The following is a 23,107-nucleotide window of genomic DNA, read 5'->3' as shown; positions in this document are numbered from 1 at the left end:
ATTACTTTGAACCCCCAAACATTATATATTTTTTTAAAGCAGAGGCCCTATAGAATAAAATGGTGGATGTTGCAAATTTTTTTGTCACACGGTATTTGCGCACAGATTTTCCAAACGCAATTTTTGCGAAAAAAATACATTTTTTTTTAATTTATTGCACAAATACACTATATAATTCCAATTTTTTTGGTAAAATTTAAAAGATGATCTTATGCCGAGTTCATAGACACCTAACATGACATGCTTTAAAAATTGCGCATGCCTGCGCAGCGACAAAAACGTATGTACATTTTTGAAAACCTTTAAAAGTCTCTACAGGTTACCACTTTAGACTTACAGAGGAGGTCTACTGCAAGAATTACTGCACTCGATCTGGCGATCGCGGCGATACCTCACATGCATGCTGCAATTGTGGTTTACATATGACACTAGACCACCGCTTGCGTGCGCCATTGCGCGCAAGCACCGGGGGTAAGGGGGGGGGCTCAATTTTTTTTTTTTTTTTTTTCTTTTTTCTTTTGCTTTTTTATGTTATTTTGACACCTTTCCTTTAATTTTTTTTTTTTAAATCATTTTTATTGTTATCATAGTGAATTTAAATATCCCCTATGATAGCAATCTGTAGTGACAGGTACTCTTTTTAAAAAAAATTGGGGTCTTTTAGACTCTAGATCTCTCCTCTGACCTTAACGCATCTGACCACACCAAAATTGGTGTGATAAAATACTTTCCCAATTTCCCAATGGCCCTGTTTATTTCTGGCGAAACAGAAGTCATAAAATGCTCGTAGCCTCCGGCATCTTAGGCCATAGAGATGATTGGAGCCATTCTCATCTCCAATTAGCTCTATGGTTAGATAATTGAACCACCGGCTGCACTCTCGGGTTAACCGGTGGGACAGGAGAGCCAGAGAAAAACCATGGAAGGCTGCGGAAGGCGGCGGTGGGGGGGGGGGAGGCCCCTCCCACTGCATGTAAAAGCAGTCTAGCGGCCAATTACCTGCTAGAATTGCTTTTACATGTAAGCCGACCGCTGGCTGTAAAAAACAATACCAAGATGATGCCTAAATCTGCAGGCATCATCCTGGTATAACCACTCAAAGTCCAGCAACGTACCAGTACATTGCTGGTCCTTGTTTGGCATATAGGTTTTTTTTTTTTTTCATGCAGCCTGTGGGCTGAACGGAAAAAAAGAGAACCTATCAGAAATCAGCACAGGAATAATGCGTAGTATTACTCATCATTAACCGCCCAAACAACCACCCACTGAATTTAATGATGGGTATACACGGCACTATCCACGTATACCAAAATAGGATTTTAACTGCAGTGCTGAAATCAGAAAATCACCACAGCTGCTATCAGCAAAGGTATCCATATATGCTGAGCGCAAACACTGTTTGTGTCAGAATATATAAAATCAATGCGTGGTAGCCGACAATTACCTGCAAGAGAAACAGGTCACAAAAGAATGAAAAAACAAACAAAGTACATTGAAAAAAGTATAGTAGGAAGGAGTAGAAGGACATATAAAATTACTGACACCACAACAGTTTTTGGATCCTTTTATTTTTCTTTCTAACTGTTCCTTTACTTCTTGATTTGGGAGGGACTGCGATCTTCTGCGATCTTCTCTTCCAGCTTGGGTCTCTCAAAATGTCGATGGACATCCAACATCCTTCGAGACCCTGTGTTTATGTGCCCTACACTGTGTCGTGCTGTACCCTACGCTAATAATCCACTAGTGTATGGTAGCGCTCGAAACATTCCCCGATGCAGAGACCAGGTTGGTCAGGACATTTGGGACAATAATAACGGGTGTCACGCCTAAATCCGCGCTTGCTACAGACACGACATCTTCTTTGGGGCCATCTTTGGGTAGGGGTACTCAGGAGGACATGTGAAAAATGCCTCTCATGCAGCCGGCTCACTGCATCTGGAAGGGGAAGTTGGGCAGGCATGCCTCCTGGGTACAGGTAGGCAAGGATGATCTCTTCCTGGAATTCCCGGAAAGATCCAGTTCGTCCTGACGCCCTGTATAGGACAAAGGCCTTCAGCATAGCCAATTGGTATAGGTAAACAGACACTTTTTTGTACCAGCGTCTGGCTTTACGGGCAACTAAATACGGCGCCAAAAGCTGGTCGTTAAGGTCCACCCCTCCCATGTTAAGGTTATATTCGTGGACACAGAGGGGTTTCTCCATAACGCCAGTTGCCGTAGGAATTTGGATCGTCGTGTCTGCGTGAAGGGAGGACAGAACATAAACATCCCGTGTATCCTTCAGGGAGCCGCTGCCGTCATCAGGTTCATATACTGACACTAATTGGGTCATTGTAGCTTCCCCTTCGCTATCAGATGACTCGGTCAGCATATAACTGACAAGCTCTTCATCACTGTACGAACGTTTGGTCATTTTGGTAACTAAATTTACCCGTACAGTGATGCGACTCACAGGTAATAAAAGCACCTGGTTGTCGAAGATTATTTCAAGCGCTACAAAAAAAAACTGCTAATGCTAGCAGGGATCAGGCCTGACTCTGCTAACACAGCGGTTTTGTGTCTTGTGTTTTTTTGCAAGTGACAGTAATCTATTGATTACTACACTTGCATGGGTGAAAGGGTTAAACGCAGGTGCTGGCCGGAATCAGTACTGATCGTGCAAACACCGCGTTTTGGGAACCCTAAACTATGGGGGCGCTAGTATAGTTCTGATCAGATCAGATATTGATCTGTTCAAACACTATACTAGAAATGGAAGTGTATGTGCGTGCGTGCGTGCGTGTGTGGCAATCAAGGGGTTACTTCTAAACTATGCGCCGGGGATCTGGGGGGGTGGCGGGGACTCTAAACCTCCTTTGGGAAAGAAACTAGCTCGCTAGCGCAACCTCAAGTCACAATGACACCAATACAAAATACAGTAAAAACAGTATATTATGTGTGTATTAGTGCTAATGTGACAGAGGGTGTAGGGGTTAACGGGATGTGATCAGGGGGGGATCAGGGGTTTAAATCTTTATTGGAAGGGACTGGCGGGTATCCTAAGGATAAAAGGAACGGTGGCAAGCGCTAAACCTGGTCACAAGTCACACTTATACGGGTATATAGAAAATGCTATATACTGTATACGGTGTGCGTTGTGGCAGGGGGTGTAGGGGTGATCAGGAGGGGATCAGGGGCTTAAATCTTTATTGGGCGGTTGGCGGGGACCCTAAACCTTCTTGGGACAGAAACTTAGTCGCCTGCGCTAATTCTGATCACAATGACACTAATACAAAAATACAATAACACCGTATATTGCGTTTGTATTAGTGCTGATGTGACAGAGGGTGTAGGGGTTAACGGCGGTGATCAGGGGGGGTTCAGGGGGGATCAGTGGGTTAAATCTTTATTAGGGGGGGGTGGGGGGTAATTTGAGTGGAAAAGGGGGGGTCGCAAGCGCTAGACCTGTTCACAAATCACACTTATACAGGTATATAGGTATATGCTATATGCTGTATATAGTGTGTGTTGTGTCAGGTGCTGTAGGGGTTAATCGGGGGGGGCGATCGGGGGTGAAATGTGCCTATCTAGCTGTGTGTGGGTGCTTGGTGCAATACTCACAGTAAGATGTGCTCTCCTCTCACGCTGGATCCAAAAAGACCGTTGTGGGGGGAGGGCACATCTCCTCTAAGCCTGTGTTTACATTTCACAGGCTTAGAGGATGATCTGATTGGGCAGGACCGATCAACAGGTCCAGACCAAAAATGATTGGCCTGGACCTGATGACTGATCGGTTCTGAACCCAATCGAGTCATCATCGGCGGCGGGGACGCGCGGGAGCGCGCACAGGGCCGGCAAATTGTGCTGACGTAGGCCTACGTCAGTTTGCCTGGCCGGGGCTGAGTGCCGACGTAGATCGTCGTGCGCCGGTCGTAAAGTGGTTAAAGGCTAGATCCAGGTGAGGTCAACACAAGACTCAACCCCCTGAAAGAGAGACATCACTTCTTTTTCTCCTGGCTGCACAATAGCGCAGCATATGATTACCAAAATACTTTTTCCTTACCACTCCCAAATAAATTAAAAATTAAAACCTGAATAGATCAAATCAATCCTCCCAAATGATAAAAAATAGACATCTATGTAAAGCGCTCCATCTAGTGGTGGAAAAGGAAAATAATGTAAAAAAAAAAAGAAAATAGGCCACCATATCCCCCTCCTAACCAGTCATGACATCACTTCCGGGTACTGAAGCCTTAAAGGCACCAGATTTTAAAAAAATGACAATATTCAAAACAGCCAAACATGGCATTTTGAATACATTGAAGGGCAGAGGAGGGGTTTGGGGTCTTTTAGACCCCCGGTCCCTCCATAAAGAATACCTGTCACTGCCTATTACTGTCACAAGAGGTGTTTACATTCCTTGTGACAGCAGTAAAAGTGATCAAAAATTATATTTTTTTTAAATGGACAGTGTAAAAAAATAAAAAATAAAATAAAATAATTATGCTTAACGCAGAAGCGAAAGCATATGCAAGTCACGCCCGCATATGTAAACGGTGTTCAAACCACACATGTGAGGTATCGCCACAATCGTTACAGTGAAAGCAATAATTCTAGCCCTAGACCTCCTCTGTAACTCTAAGCTGGTAACGGTTAAAATTTTTTTATAGCGTTGCCTACGGAGATTTTTAACCACTTTAATACAGGGCACTTCCCTCCCTTCCTGCCCAGGCCAATTTTAGCGCTGTTGCATTTTGAATGACAGTTGCGTGGTCATGCAACACTGTACCTACACCAAATTTATATCATTTGCCCCCCACAAATAGAGCTTTCTTTTGGTGGTATTTGATCACCTCTGGGTTTTTTCCTTTTTGCTAAACAAATAAAAAAAGACCGAAAAGTTTGAAAAAAAAAAAAACGTTTTTTTGTTTATGTTATACAATTTTGTAAATAAATAAGTTTTTTCCTGCACTGATGAGCACTGATGAGACTGCACTGACAGGCACTGATGAGGAGGCACTGATGAGGAGGCACTGATGGGGTGGCACTGATGGGGTGGCACTGATAGGCGGCACTGATAGGCGGCACTGATATGCGGCACTGATAGGCACTGATATGTGGCACTGATAGGTAGCACTGATATGCAGCATTGGTGGGCACTGATAGGCGGCACTGCTGGGCACTGATAGGCGGCATTGATGGGCACTGATAGGTGGCACTGACGGGCACTGATAGGTGGCACTGACGGGCACTAATGGGCACTGACAGGCGGCACTGGTGGGCACTGATGGGCGGCACTGATCGGCACTGACGGGCGGCACTGATGGGCACTAATGGGCACTGATAGGCGGCACCGGTGGGCAATAATGGGCACTGGTGGGCGACATTCAAGGATGGCAATGATGGGCATTTGTGGGCAGCACTGATAGGGAGGGCACTGGTGGGCAGCACTGATGGGGAGGGCAATGGGGGGCTCCCTGAGCCCTGATTGCCATCCCTGGTGGCCATAGTGGGCATCCCTGGGGTCATAGTGGGCATCCCTGGGGTCATAGTGGGCATCCCTGGGGTCATAGTGGGCATCCCTGGTGACTCTAGTGGCATCCTCCCCTGAGGGTCTGCACTGGTAATCAATGATCTGATTACCAGTGCCGACCCCCCCCCCCCCCCTGTCAGGGGAGCCGCCAATCGGCGCTCCTTTACTCGTGCCTGTCAGGCACGAACTAAGGAAAGTCGATCAACGGCTGTTCCTATTTACTATGTGACCAGCCGTGATTGGACACGGCTGATCACATGGTAAAGAGCCTCCGTCAGAGGCTCTTTACCGAGATCGGAGATGCAGGGTGTCAGACTGACACCTCGCATCACCGATCGCCGCTCTGCGCGCCCCCGGGGGGCGCCCAGAGCTGTGTTATCCTGCCGCCGTCATATGACGTCCGGTCATGATAACACAACCACATTCCCGCCGTCATTTGCCTATAGGGCGGGCGGGAAGTGGTTAAATACCGTAGTTTGTCGCCATTCCACGAGTGTGCACAATTTTAAAGCATGACATGCTAGGTATCTATTTACTCGGCGTAACATTGTCTTTCACAATATACAAGAAAATTGGGCTAACTTTAGTCTTTTGTTTTTTTTCTTTTTAAATTCATGAATGTGTATTTTTTCCCCAAAAAATTGCATTTGAAAGGCCGCTGCGCAAATAGCATGTGGCATAAAGTATTGCAATGATCTTCCATTTTATTCTCTAGGCGTCTCTTCTGCTAAAAAACACACATATATATATATATAGATAGATATATAGATAGATAGATAGATAGATAGATAGATAGATAGATAGATAGATAGATAGATAGATAGATAGATAGATAGATAGATAGATAGATAGATAGATAGATAGATAGATAGATAGATAGATAGATAGATAGATAGATAGATAGATAGATAGATAGATAGATAGATATAATGTTTGGGGGTTCTAAGTAACGTTTTAGCAAAAAATACTGATTTTAACGTGTCAGAAAAAGGCTTAGGCTCCAAGGGGTTAATACACGTCTGTTAACAGCCTCACACACCAAGGATATTCATATATCCCATAATTTTTTTTTTTACTTTCAGCCTCTTCCCCCAGATAGCGTAATATTTCCCTTTAGGAGTCCACTGCTGTATACAATTTTTCTTCAATAGACCTCAACCAGTCAATCTTTACAACCCAGGTAGTCTGTACGGGGCCCCGTGATTTCTAACAGCAGCCCTGATGGTTCTCTCTGTATATGTTCTCCTATAATTTCATGAATTGCCTTTATAATTCCCTCCCAGTAAGGCTGTGTCTTTATATATTCCCACCACAGATGTGGGTGGGATGGTCCCTGGGGCATAAAAATCGCTATTTTTATTGAAACAATTAATGCCCCAATCAAAATGAAGGACCTTATGGAGAATGTGTTTGCATCTCATAGATCCTCCAAATTTCTAGGTGAAAAATGTCCCTGCTGATGTTACTCCCCCTTCCCCTCCCCCCAGTGGGGACCATATTTATCTAACAATAAAAACCCTGTAAGGTCTTTATTGTAAATAGAAACATATGGGGAGATTTACTAAAATTGGAGAGCACAAAATCTGGTGCAGCTCTGCATAAAAACCAATCAGCTTCATGGTTTTGTTGTCAAAGTTTATTTGAACAGGCAGAAGTTAGAAGCTGATTGGCTACCGTGCACAGCTGCACCATATTCTGAGTGCTCCAGTTTTAGTAAATCTCCCCCCATAGTGTCTACTCCTGCCTTTCTCAACCAGGGTTCCATAAAACCCCAGGGTTCCTCCAGTGGGCGCTAGGAGTTCTTTGAGCAATGGGCAATTTCTGCCATGCAGATAAGTAGCCATTGACACCAATGATCTTTAATCTGTCTGTAAGGGGAATATTCTTACCAATGATCACCAAAAGAAGACACATTCTTCCCACTGACCACCAATGTAAGGAACATTCTTTGCTGCCTGTAACATTATTCAGTTTGGTGGTGGGTCAGTGATGGTCTGGGGAGGCGTATCCATGGAGGGACTGGATGAAATCCTTGGACCTATTGTCAGACCCTACTCTGATGCAGTGGGTCCTGGGTTCCTCCTGGTGCACGACAATGCCTGGCCTCATGTGGTGAGAGTATGCAGCCAGTTCCTGGAGGATGAAGGTATTAAAACCATTTAATCACCCCCACGCTCATCTGACCTAAATCCAATAGAACACTCTGGGGCATTATGTTTCGGTCCATCTAACACTACCAGGTTTCACCTCAATCTGTTCATGAGCTCAGTAATGCCCCGGCCCAGGTCTGGAAGGAAATACCCCAGGACACCATCGATTGTCTCATTAGGAGCATGCCCCGACATTGTCAGGCATGCATACAAGAACGTGGGGGCCATACAAACTACTGAGAACCATTCTGAGTTGCTGCAATGAAATTTCAGCAATATGGACTAGCCTGCAGCATCATTTTTTTACTTTGATTTTCGGGGTGTCTTTAAATTCAGCCCTCTGTAGGGTGATAATTTTCATTTCCTCATTTCCGTCCAACGATGTGGCATCCTTACCTTCCTAACACAAAACCCAGTCAATATCAGTATAGATTCTAACACATTACGCAGTCCATACCAGTATAGATCCATTCCTAAAACATTACCCAGTCCATACCAGTATAGATCCATTCCTAACACATTACCCAGTCCATACCAGTATAGATCCTAACACATTACCCAGTCCATACCAGTATAGATCCTAACACATTACCCAGTCCATACCAGTATAGATCCTAACGTATTACCCAGTCCATACAAGTATAGATCCTAACACATTACCCAGTCCATACCAGTATAGATCCTAACACAATACCCAGTCCATACGAATATAGATCCTAACACATTACCCAGTCCATACCAGTATAGATCCTAACACATTACCCAGTCCATATCAGTATAGATCCTAACACATTACCCAGTACATATGAGTATAGACCCTAACACATTACCAAGTCCATACCAGTATAGATCCTAACACATTACCCAGTCCATACCAGTATAGATCCTAACACATTACCCAGTCCATACCAATATAGATCCTAACACATTACCCAGTCCATACCAGTATAGATCCTAACACATTACCCAGTCCATACCAGTATAGATCCTAACACATTACCCAGTCCATACCAGTATAGATCCTAACACATTACCCAGTCCATACCAGTATAGATCCTAACACATTACCCAGTCCATACCAGTATAGATCCTAACACATTACCCAGTCCATACCAGTATAGATCCTAACACATTACCCAGTCCATACCAGTAAAGATCCTAACACATTACCCAGTCCATACCAGTATAGATCCTAACACATTACCCAGTCCATACCAGTATAGATCCTAACACATTACCCAGTCCATACCAATATGGATCCTAACACATTACCCAGTCCATACAAGTATAGATCCTAACACATTACCCAGTCCATACCAGTATAGATCCTAACACATTACCCAGTCCATACCAGTATAGATCCTAACACATTACCCAGTCCATACCAGTATAGATCCTAACACATTACCCAGTCCATACTAGTATAGATCCTAACACATTACCCAGTCCATACCAGTAAAGATCCTAACACATTACCCAGTCCATACCAGTATAGATATCCAGCATGACATTTTTCCCATTGAGATACAGTATGTTCTCAAAGTGTTCCTCTCATTTTTTTTTGAGTAGTGTGTATAGATATATATATACACAAACACACACACAAAAGGATGTGTACATACAGTTATCTAGAGCTAGAAAATGTATATCTATGTATCAATTAGGTGTAGAAAATGATATCTATAAAAAAAAACATTATTATAGTAATAATAATAATCATAATGTAAAAACATTGCATGCTATGTAGAGAAGGAAGGGTACGTATGAGAACAGCATATCATGCACCTCCTATAGCATAACAGCTCCTCTTCCTTTGTTACTTTTCTATTGTAACTTTGTTTTAAAAAAAAAAAAAAGGAAAGTAAAGGTAATGGTCATACCCTCACATTGCCACAAGATGGCGATTGGTTCCAGACCGCAGGCACATAGAGACCGTGGAGTGTGGGGCCTCCAGCTTGTCGGAAGGTGCTCTGCCTCCGCCTGCTGGCAGATTTTGGGAAGTGCACCGTGCTGACGCCCTGACGGCGTTGACACATTAAATTTTGCGACGCGACGGGCGGGAAGAGTGAGCGCACACCGGGAGAGGGTGAGAGGGGGGAGGGGAGCACCGGGAGAGGAGGAGAGACAACCTGCTGCCAGAACTACAACTCCCAGCTGGGGTGGGAGCGACCCGGGGCATGCTACATTGTGTGGAACAAAATACAAAAAATAATGAGATAAAAAAAAACAAATGGTAACAGACAGCCTGATTAACGGGCTGGGACAAGGTAAATTACCTGGGACAGGCTTCTATTTGCCGGGATTGTCTTGGCAAAAACGGGACAGTTGGCAGGTATGGAATGGTACTTTTAACCACTTGCCGACCGCCCATAGTACATTTACTGCGGCGGTCAGCCCCTCACAGGCAAATTGACGTAGGACTACGTCGCTAGCCTGTGAGGCTCTAGGAGGCGAGCGCAACGCGCCGCCGGAGGCGCGCTCCCGCCCCCGCTCGTTCCTGCACATTCCCACGCTTGTGACCGGCGGACCCGCCGCTATTACTCATTAAAAAAAAAACAACAAAAATGACAAAAATCTTTCCCTTAGTTAGTAAACGCAATAACTTTTGCGCAAACCAATCAAAATACGCTTATTGCGATTTTTTTTTACCAACCATATGTAGCAGAAAACAAATTGAATTAAAATGTTAAAAAATTTTGATTTTTACATTTTTTTTGGGGAATTTCATATAAAAAAATGTGAAAAATATTGTTATTTTTGCAAAATTTACGCTCTTTTTTTGTATATAGCACAAAAAGTAAAAATCGCACAGGTGGTCAATTTCGTTTAGGTAGAGCGTCACACGACCGCGAAATTGTCCGTTAAAGTCACGCAGTGCCGAATCGTGAAATAGGGCCATGTCAGGAAGGGGGTAAAATTTTCCGGGGCTAAAGTGGTTAATCCCAGACCCGATATAATTTATAAAGATATTAAAAAATAACACTGAACCTTGGGGTACACCACTGATAACCTTACACCATTCAGAGGAAGAATCATTAACCACTACTCTATGAATTATATCTTAAAGCCAATTTTTTATCCAATTAAAAAAACTGATCTTTCCAAGCCAGTAGACTTTACTATACACATTAGCCCTGTGTGGGGAACTGCCAAACGCTTTTGCAAAATCCAAGTATACCACATCCACAGCCACCCCTCTGTCCAAGTATATCACATCCACAGCCACAACTCTGTCCAAGTATACCACGTCCACAGCCACCACTCTGTCCAAGTATATCACATCCACAGCCACCCCTCTGTCCAAGTATACCACGTCCACAGCCACCCCTCTGTCCAAGTATATCACATCCACAGCCACAACTCTGTCCAAGTATACCACGTCCACAGCCACCCCTCTGTCCAAGTATATCACATCCACAGCCACCCCTCTGTCCAAGTATACCACGTCCACAGCCACCCCTCTGTCCAAGTATATCACATCCACAGCCACCCCTCTGTCCAAGTATACTACATCCACAGCCACCCCTCTGTCCAAGTATACTACATCCACAGCCACCCCTCTGTCCAAGTATACTACATCCACAGCCACCCCTCTGTCCAAGTATACTAAATCCACAGCTACCCCTCTGTCCAAGTATACCACGTCCACAGCCACCCCTCTGTCCATGTATACAACGTCCACAGCCACCCCTCTGTCCAAGTAAACTACATCCACAGCCACCCATCTGTCCAAGTATGCTACATCCACAGCCACCCCTCTGTCCAAGTATACTAAATCCACAGGCACCCCTCTGTCCAAGTATACCACGCCCACAGCCACCCCTCTGTCCAAGTATACTACATCCACAGGCACCCCTCTGTCCAAGTATACTACATACACAGGCACCCCTCTGTCCAAGAATACCACGTCCACAGCCACCACTCTGTCCAAGTATGCTACATACACAGCCACCCCTCTGTCCAAGAATACCACGTCCACAGCCAACCCTCTGTCCAAGTATACTACATCCACAGCCACCCCTCTGTCCAAGTATACTACATCCACAGCCACCCCTCTGTCCAAGTATACTACATCCACAGCCACCCCTCTGTCCAAGTATACTACATCCACAGCCACCCCTCTGTCCAAGTATACCACGTCCACAGCCACCCCTCTGTCCAAGTATACTACATCCACAGCCACCCCTCTGTCCAAGTATGCTACATCCACAGCCACCCCTCTGTCCAAGTATACTACATCCACAGCCACCCCTCTGTCCAAGTATACTACATCCACAGCCACCCCTCTGTCCAAGTATACTACATCCACAGGCACCCTTCTGTCCAAGTATACTACGTCCACAGCCACCCCTCTGTCCAAGAATACCACATCCACAGCCACCCCTCTGTCCAAGAATACCACATCCACAGCCACCCCTCTGTCCAAGAATACCACGTCCACAGCCACCCATCTGTCCAAGTATGCTACATCGACAGCTGCCCCTCTGTCCAAGTATGCTACATCCACAGCCACCCCTTTGTCCAAGTATACCACATCCACAGCCACCCCTGGGTCCAAGTATAGTACATCCACAGCCGCCCCTCTGTCCAAGTATACCACGTCCACAGCCACCCCTCTGTCCATGTATACAATGTCCACAGCCACCCCTCTGTCCAAGTATACTACATCCACAGCCACCCCTCTGTCTAAGTATACTACATCCACAGGCACCCCTCTGTCCAAGTATACTACATTAACAGCCTCCCCTCTGTCCAAGTATACTACATCCACAGCCACCCCTCTGTCCAAGAATACCACCTCCACAGCCACCCCTCTGTCCATGTATACTACATCCACAGCCACTCCTCTGTCCAAGTATACCACGTCCACAGCCACCCATCTGTCCAAGTATACTACATCCACAGCCACCCCTCTGTCCAAGTATACCACGTCCACTGCCACCCCTCTGTCCAAGTATACTACATCCACAGCCACCCCTCTGTCCAAGTATACCACGTCCACAGCCACCCCTCTGTCCACGTATACTACGTCCACAGCCACCCCTCTGTCTAAGTATACTACGTCCACAGCCACCCCTCTGTCCAAGTATACTACATCCACAGGCACCCCTCTGTCCAAGTATACTACATCCACGGCCACCCCTCTGTCCAAGTATACTACGTCCACAGCCACCCCTCTGTCCAAGTATACCACGTCCACAGCCACCCTCTGTCCAAGTATACTACATCCACAGGCACCCCTCTGTCCAAGTATACTACATCCACGGCCACCCCTCTGTCCAAGCATACTACATCCACAGCCACCCCTCTGTCCAAGTATACTACGTCCACAGCCCCCCCCTTTCCAAGTATACCACGTCCATAGCCACCCCTCTGTCCAAGTATACCACTTCCACAGCCGCCCCTCTGTCTAAGTATACTACATCCACAGCCACCCCTCTGTCCAAGTATACTACATCCACAGCCACCTCTCTGTACAAGTATACTGCGTCCACAGCCACACCTCTGTCCAAGTATACTACGTCCACAGCCACCCCTCTGTCCAAGTATACCACGTCCACAGCCACCCTCTGTCCAAGTATACCACGTCCACAGCCACCCCTCTGTCCAAGTATACCACGTCCACAGCCACCCCTCTGTCCAAGTATACTACATCCGCAGCCACCCCTCTGTCCAAGTATGCTACATCCACAGCCACTTCTCTGTCCAAGTATACCACGTCCACAGCCACCCCTCTATCCAAGTATACCACGTCCACAGCCACCCCTCTGTCCAAGTATACCACGTCCACTGCCACCCCTCTGTCCAAGTATACTACATCCACAGCCACCCCTCTGTCCAAGTATACCACCTCCACAGCCACCCCTCTGTCCAAGTATACTACGTCCACAGCCACCCCTCTGTCTAAGTATACTACGTCCACAGCCACCCCTCTGTCCAAGTATACTACATCCACAGGCACCCCTCTGTCCAAGTATACTACATCCACGGCCACCCCTCTGTCCAAGTATACTACGTCCATAGCCACCCCTCTGTCCAAGTATACCACGTCCACAGCCACCCTCTGTCCAAGTATACTACATCCACAGCCACCCCTCTGTCCAAGTATACTACGTCCACAGCCCCCCCCCCCTTTCCAAGTATACCACGTCCATAGCCACCCCTCTGTCCAAGTATACCACTTCCACAGCCGCCCCTCTGTCTAAGTATACTACATCCACAGCCACCCCTCTGTCCAAGTATACTACATCCACAGCCACCCCTCTGTACAAGTATACTGCGTCCACAGCCACCCCTCTGTCCAAGTATACAACATCCACAGCCACCCCTCTGTACAAGTATACTACATCCACAGCCACCCCTCTGTCTAAGTATACCACGTCCACAGCCACCCCTCTGTCCAAGTATACTACGTCCACAGCCACCCCTCTGTCCAAGTATACCACGTCCACAGCCACCCTCTGTCCAAGTATACCAAGTCCACAGCCACCCCTCTGTCCAAGTATACCACGTCCACAGCCACCCCTCTGTCCAAGTATACTACATCCGCAGCCACCCCTCTGTCCAAGTATGCTACATCCACAGCCACTTCTCTGTCCAAGTATACCACGTCCACAGCCACCCCTCTATCCAAGTATACCACGTCCACAGCCACCCCTCTGTCCAAGTATACCACGTCCACAGCCACCCCTCTGTCCAAGTATACTACATCCACAGCCACCCCTTTGTCCAAGTATACTACGTCCACAGCCCCCCCCCCTTTGTCTAAGTATACTACGTCCACAGCCCCCCCCTCTGTCTAAGTATACTACATCCACAGCCACCCCTCTGCCCAAGTATACTACGTTCACAGCCATCCCTCTTTCCAAGTATACCACGTCCACAGCCACCCCTCTGTCCAAGTATACTACATCCACAGCCACCCCTCTTTCCAAGTATACTAAATCCACAGCCACCCCTCTGTCCAAGTATACTACATCCACAGCCACCCCTCTGTCCAAGTATACCACGTCCACAGACACCCCTCTGTCCCAGTATGCTACATCCACAGCCACCCCTCTGTCCAAGTATAGCAAGTCCACAGGCACCCCTCTGTCCAAGTATACTACGTCCACAGCCACCCCTCTGTCCATGTATACTACATCCACAGCCACCCCTCTTTCCAAGTATTCCACGTCCACAGTCACCCCTTTGTCCAAGTATACTACGTCCACAGCCACACCTCTGTCCAAGTATACCACATCCACAGCCTCCCCTCTGTCCAAGAATACTACATCCACAGGCACCCCTCTGTCCAAGTATACGACATTAACAGCCGCCCCTCTGTCCATGTATACTACATCCACAGCCACCCCTCTGTCCAAGAATACCACGTCCACAGCCACCCCTCTGTCCAAGTATGCTACATCCACAGCCACCCCTCTGTCCAAGTATACTACATCCGCAGCCACCCCTCTGTCCAAGTATGCTACATCCACAGCCACTTCTCTGTCCAAGTATACCACGTCCACAGCCACCCCTCTATCCAAGTATACCACGTCCACAGCCACCCCTCTGTCCAAGTATACCACGTCCACAGCCACCCCTCTGTCCAAGTATACTACATCCACAGCCACCCCTTTGTCCAAGTATACTACGTCCACAGCCCCCCCCCCCTTTGTCTAAGTATACTACGTCCACAGCCCCCCCCTCTGTCTAAGTATACTACATACACAGCCACCCCTCTGCCCAAGTATACTACGTTCACAGCCATCCCTCTTTCCAAGTATACCACGTCCACAGCCACCCCTCTGTCCAAGTATACTACATCCACAGCCACCCCTCTTTCCAAGTATACTAAATCCGCAGCCACCCCTCTGTCCAAGTATACTACATCCACAGCCACCCCTCTGTCCAAGTATACCACGTCCACAGACACCCCTCTGTCCCAGTATGCTACATCCACAGCCACCCCTCTGTCCAAGTATAGCAAGTCCACAGGCACCCCTCTGTCCAAGTATACTACATCCACAGCCACCCCTCTGTCCATGTATACTACATCCACAGCCACCCCTCTTTCCAAGTATTCCACGTCCACAGTCACCCCTCTGTCCAAGTATACTACGTCCACAGCCACACCTCTGTCCAAGTATACCACATCCACAGCCTCCCCTCTGTCCAAGTATACTACATCCACAGGCACCCCTCTGTCCAAGTATACGACATTAACAGCCGCCCCTCTGTCCATGTATACTACATCCACAGCCACCCCTCTGTCCAAGAATACCACGTCCACAGCCACCCCTCTGTCCAAGTATGCTACATCCACAGCCACCCCTCTGTCCAAGTATACCACGTCCACTGCCACCCCTCTGTCCAAGTATACTACATCCACAGCCACCCTTCTGTCCAAGATACCACGTCCACAGCCACCCCTCTGTCCAAGTATACTACGTCCACAGCCACCCCTCTGTCCAAGTATACTACATCCACATCCACCCCTCTGTCCAAGTATACTGCATCCGCAGCCACCCCTCTGTCCCAGTATACCACGTCCACAGCCACCCCTCTGTCCAAGTATACTACATCCACATCCACCCCTCTGTCCAAGTATATTACGTCCACAGCCACCCCTCTGTACAAGTATACTGCATCCGCAGCCACCCCTCTGTCCCAGTATACCACGTCCACAGCCACCCCTCTGTCCAAGTATACTACGTCCACAGCCACCCCTCGGTCCAAGTATACCACGTCCACAGCCACCCTCTGTCCAAGTATACTACGTCCACAGCCACCCCTCTGTCCAAGTATACTACATCCACAGGCACCCCTCTGTCCAAGTATACTACATACACAGCCACCCTTCTGTCCAAGTATACCACATCCACAGCCACCCCTCTGTCTAAGTATACCACGTCCACAGCCACCCTCTGTCCAAGTATACCACGTCCACAGCCACCCCTCTGTCCAAGTATACTACTTCCACAGCCACCCCTCTGTCCAAGTATACTACATCCACAGCCACCCCTCTGTCCAAGTATACCACGTCCACTGCCACCCCTCTGTCCAAGTATGCTACATCCACAGCCACCCTTCTGTCCAAGATACCACGTCCACAGCCACCCCTCTGTCCAAGTATACTACGTCCACAGCCACCCCTCTGTCCAAGTATACTACATCCACCCCTCTGTCCAAGTATACTGCATCCGCAGCCACCCCTCTGTCCCAGTATACCACGTCCACAGCCACCCCTCTGTCCAAGTATACTACATCCACATCCACCCCTCTGTCCAAGTATACTACGTCCACAGCCACCCCTCTGTACAAGTATACTGCATCCGCAGCCACCCCTCTGTCCCAGTATACCACGTCCACAGCCACCCCTCTGTCCAAGTATACTACGTCCACAGCCACCCCTCGGTCCAAGTATACCACGTCCACAGCCACCCTCTGTCCAAGTATACTACGTCCACAGCCACCCCTCTGTCCAAGTATACTACATCCACAGGCACCCCTCTGTCCAAGTATACTACATACACAGCCACACTTCTGTCCAAGTATACCACATCCACAGCCACCCCTCTGTCTAAGTATACCACGTCCACAGCCACCCTCTGTCCAAGTATACCACGTCCACAGCCACCCCTCTGTCCAAGTATACTACTTCCTCAGCCACCCCTCTGTCCAAGTATACTACATACACAGCTACCCCTCTGTCCAAGGTTTTACTTACCACCTCATAAAAAGAAATCAGGTTTGTTTGACTTATATACTTACAAATTTTCACTTTGGAAGGTTTTGTTTGTGGTGTCATATCACTTGCATATTTGCTTGATTTGCACATTTGTTGTTCCACAGTAACTGAGAATAAAAAAAACCTCATTTCAGCTCAAACCTCCTCATTTACAGTTCATTACAAAAATTGGCCAACTCGACAACTAGAAAAATACTTTATTTTGGTCAAATAATAAAAAAGTTGGCAAATAAAAAAAGGTACCACATCACACAAAAAGGAACATCGCTCATACTTACAATCAAAAGTAATTGTATATGATGTGATTCTATATGCTCTCTTAAGGACAAGGATGTTTAAAGAAATGTAATTATATTATTGACATGATGTCTGCCATACCTGGGGGTAGAGGAGGGTAGGGGGAGCATTAGGCTGCAGTGCCCCACTTATTAACATTGGCGGCTGTCGGTCCAGTTGTATTAAGTGTGGCCCGAATGTCCTCACCGGCTGGTATTATCATACCCACAGGTAGCAGTGTGACCACTTTATGGGGATGCCAGACTGATTTGCCTCCTGGACCCTGCCCTGTGGCCCAATTCGCCCCACAGTACTGGCACTATACTAAAATTGTAGCGCAAGGCGGCAGGGACCCTTTTCATGTGGGAGCTGGCAGGAGGCTGTTATTTTTTTATGCGGGTTGCAGCTTGTTTGCTGCCCCCTCTGCAAAGTGCTGCCCTAGGCCTGGGCCTTGTTGGTCTAGGCCAAGATACAGCACTGTCTACACTACAAAGTGCTTCTATGTGCCTCTGGTGGAGTATATTCCTACATCATAGCCTTATCTCAAGGGCAGGGCTGGCCCAAGACATTGTGCTGCCTGGGTCCAAGAATGAAATGCTGCCCCCCTTCCAAAAAAAATCAGGCCCACCAAAAGGCCCCCACATCCATTATATATAACATTTTGAAAATATTATATATACTGTTACCTTCTTCTATAACTCACCACCGGACCAGTCCACCAAACACCAACTGTCTGTTCTCCTGTCACCCCTGTGTCTGCTGCACCCACCGCCCTAGAAGATCCAGCCTGCCCTGAGTGAGATGGAGTGCGCTGGTGTCTGATGTCATTGCGCACACACCGGGATTATGTGAGGGACATTCCTCTTCATACTTATCAGTTTGTACTACGGGCGGCAGTACGAGATGGAGAAATGCCTCCCATAAGGCGGAACAAACTGATGACACACAAAATCTTGGGAGTCAATTTGCTGCTTCTCTCAAAGTTCTTGCCTGGGTCCAATGGACCCAATGGTAGGGCCGGCCCTGCCCGAGGGATTATTGGAGTGGAAGGGTGCAAGCTCAGGAACCAATTTCGTTTTCCAAAAGCGCATTTTGACCTTTTGTAAAAAGGGGTCAAACACCTTTGGTTGAAGTGCCATCTACCCTTTGAGAATCCATGGTGAAGCCACTTCATAACACGTCTGTCTAGAAGCACTTTTTATTTTTGGTGTTGGGCATTGTCATATTGGACTTTGTTTTTTTCTTATTGTATTTCTCATATTTTTTTTTTTTTCACAATTTCATTCTACAGATTTAATAACACATCACGTGTTATTCATGCATCACTTTTATATCTTACGTTCATTTGCACAGAGCCATCATGTTTCATTTTGCTTTAAAAATTTGCCTCTTACTGTGAACTTTTCAACTACCCAAGCGTGTAAAAATGGCGGTGTCTTAATAATCCGCTTCTTACGAAAAATACACTCCTTTCCACAAAATGCATCGTCTATGCAGAAAAAACACACCGTTACTGATATATTCAAGTTTTTGTTTGTTTAATTGGTTAAGGCGACCGGACAGTTTAGAAATGTTTTATCTGATTAGACTGCGTCTGAGGTTCTGTGGTTGTCTGAAGTGCAAAAATGGGGGCTGATGGGAGATTTCTTGGGAGTTTCTCAATTACAATGGTTTGGTGGGTGGATGAACTGCTGAAAATGTTTTTTCACTAACCCCCCCATCAAATAGTAAAGATATGTTTCCCATTTGTTAGTTAGATGTGGTGCCCCAAAGACCCCCCCCCCCCAGATACCTACCCCCTTGTGAATGACTCAAAGGTATAAAGAACCACTTAACAAAAAAAAATGAAAAGTAAACATAAAAAATACAGACCATGACTAAATACTTTATTAACTCCCCAAAAAATGTCTCGCAGTGTAAATCCCATCATCCAGCAATGTAGATCCATGTCAATCACAATAAATACTGTAAATGAATGGAAAAAAAGTGTTGACCCGCAGACACTGGTGGAGATTCGCCCCAAATGACATTTCCCAGCAGAATGTAACCAAAGGGGCATCCTGTGTGATGTCATCGACCAAATATGGAGATAACCATACAAAGAGTGAGCGGGCATGTATAGGGCATGGGAATGTCTCAGTCCCAAATTGTACATACACAAAAGAAAATTGCCCACAGGACTGTAACGAGGCACAGCCAGAGATGTAAAATAAATGTGTAGCACTGCCCTCGTAAGGACAGCTTGATATTCACTCTGTGAGTTCCCCCTGGTTACCAGCACACGGCTAATAATTAGAAATAAGTCCTTAATTCTCCTTGGCTTATATTCCAATAATCAATCCAGGGGTGTTTGGTTGTTTTTGTTGTAGAATGGGGATAGGAGAAGGAAATAGTGGGATACTCCAACATTAACTATTCACAATGATTGAGGACTCCTATCTTCTCTGCTTTACATTAGGTTTGGAACAGCAAGGCTGTTGATTCACCGTGCCACTTTGGATGAATGTGGATTCAATCTCTTATCTTTAAGACGACTAGGTGAACAACTTATCTTCAGGACACTCTCCCTAGTATCCTCTCTCTTCCTCCGCTGACACCCGTCCACTGACTGTCCTACAAGCATGGGTGGCCCCCCTTAGGTCAGGCCCCTTGACACGATTCCCTGTACTCATGATACTGCAGTCCCAGGGTCTCCATTGTCCCCCCTCTTAGTCAGCTTCCCTGGACCTCTGGGTTCAGCTCCTCTCAACTGCTGCTCTGGCCCTCAGGATGACCTCCTGTGACCACATGGCACCTCTACAGAGGAGGAGGCAGCTGCCCCCTCCCTCCGGGACTCCGTTCTCCAGCCAAAGAACCCCCAGCACATGTGCTCTTGGCTTTTATAGAGTATTCCAAGATGCATCGAGGCGACCTGCCCCTTGCCAATCATCAGGACTGTACCAAAAGCCTATGCCTCCATTTGTCAGGTTTCCTCCCACTGACCAACATGCCTCCCTATTGGACCAGCATGAAACACTCTTCAGACTGAATGAATCTCATACTGAGCACAATGAGCAGACCTCACTAACAGATCCTGCTCTCTGATAGGCAGAGAGCAATATAGATTTACCTGTAGCTCCTCTGGTAAGTAGACAGAGCTCAAAACTATACTAATCTCTCTAGCACCTACCTAGGAGGGTGCTACAAATGTGATTTTTTTTTTTTACAAAAGACAGATAATATGTACATTTAAAACTATATTGTCATACATAGTTACCAAATATATATGTACATGAATAACCATCATTGAATAGATCAAGGTTGAGCTGAATTTCCATGGGGTGGATAACCTGTACTGATTCTCTCGAGGAAAGAGATTCTCTTGAGAGAATCAGTACAGGTTATCAAACCCATGGAAATTGAGCTCCATCTTGATCTATTTAATGATGGTTATTCATGTACACATACAGTATCTCACAAAAGTGAGTACACCCCTCACATTTTTTTAAATATTTTATTATATCTTTTCATGTGACAACACTGAAGAAATGACACTTTGCTACAATGTAAAGTAGTGAGTGTACAGCTTGTATAACAGTGTAAATTTGCTGTCCCCCTCAAAATAACTCAACACACAGCCATTAATGTCTAAACCGCTCGTAACAAAAGTGAGTACACCCCTAAGTAAAAATATCCACATTGGGCCAAAAAGTATCAATATTTTGTGTGGTCACCATTATTTTCCAGCACTGCCTTAACCCTCTTGGGCATGGAGTTGACCAGAGCTTCACAGGTTTCCACTGGAGTCCTCTTCCACTCCTCCATGATGACATCACAGAGCTGGTGGTTGTTAGAGACCTTGCGCTCCTCCACCTTCTGTTTGAGGATGCCCCACAGATGCTCAATAGGGTTTAGGTCTGGAGACATGCTTGGCCAGTCAATCACCTTTACCCTCAGCTTCTTTAGCAAGGCAGTGGTCGTCTTGGAGGTGTGTTTGGGGTAATTATCATGTTGGAATACTGCCCTGCGGCCCAGTCTCTGAAGGGAGGGGATCATGCTCTGCTTCAGTATGTCACAGTACATGTTGGCATTCATGGTTTCCTCAATGAACTGTAGCTCCCCAGTGTCGGAAGCACTCATACAGCCCCAGACCATGACACTCCCACCACCATGTTTGACTGTAGGCAAGACACACTTGTCTTTGTACTCCTCACCTGGGGACCGCCACACATGCTTGACACCATCTGAACCAAATAATTTTATCTTGGTCTCATCAGACCACAGGACGTGGTTCCAGTAATCCATGTCCTTAGTCTGCTTGTCTTCAGCAAACTGTTTGCGGGCTTTCTTGTGCATCATCTTTAGAAGAGGCTTCCCTCTGGGACGACAGCCATGCAGACCAATTTGTGTGACGTATGGTCTGAGGACTGACAGGCTGACCCCCCCACCCCTTCAACCTCTGCAGCAATGCTGGCAACACTCATATGTCTATTTCCCAAAGACAACCTCTGGATATGACGCGGAGCACGTGCACTAAACTTCTGTGATCGACCATGGCGAGGCCTGTTCTGAGTGCAACCTGTCCTGTTAAACCACTGTATGGTCTTGACCACTATGCTGCAGCTCAGTTTCAGGGTCTTCTTATAGCCTATGCCATCTTTATGTAGAGCAACAATTATTTTTTTCAGATCCTCAGAGAGTTCTTTGCCATGAGGTGCCATGTTGAACTTCCAGTGACCAGTATGAGAGAGTGAGCGTGATAACACCAAATTTAACACACCTGCTCCCCATTCATACCTGAGACCTTGTAACACTAACGAGTCACATGACACCAGGGAGGGAAAATGACTAACTGGGCCCAATTTGCACATTTTCATTTAGCGGGTGTACTCACTTTTGTTGCCAGTGGTTTGATTCTCTCCAATTATGGCTCATTGCTCTTAGTCCCACCCCACACTATAAAAATATTCTTCTCATAGCAGCTATGTGCAGTGTGATATTGGCGTGGAGAGAGATAGAACAGGGCTCTGTTCAGTGCTGCTAGAGAGTTAGTGTGCTATAGTGTGCTATTCTGATTCTATTGTCAGTGTAAAGTATCAGTTTAATGTGAATTTAGTGATAGTGCAGCATGAGTATAGAGCGACCATTCATGTTTACTTTAGTGTCAGTTTAGAGTGTCAGGGCATGTTTACTGCAGTATATTGCAGTGCGTTAGTGCATGTTTACTGAATAGAGAGGAGATGGTGCTGCGCTATTCAGAATATTGTGCTGAATATCAAATAGAATCACTAATATATCATGAAGCGTTTATCTACATATAATAGTGGATCAAGTAGATGAAGTGCACGGTGCTTAAATTAATTAGGAATAGATGAAATGTATATTACAAAAGTAACAGAGGTGTATAATAGATGCAATCAGAGGATGCATAAAAGGTGAAAGAATTAATGCAATAAA

The sequence above is a fragment of the Pelophylax lessonae genome, assembly GCF_965119305.1.
Source record: "Pelophylax lessonae genome assembly, chromosome: 4".
Lineage (NCBI taxonomy): Eukaryota > Metazoa > Chordata > Amphibia > Anura > Ranidae > Pelophylax > Pelophylax lessonae.
Note: the sequence above shows the minus strand (reverse complement) of the source record.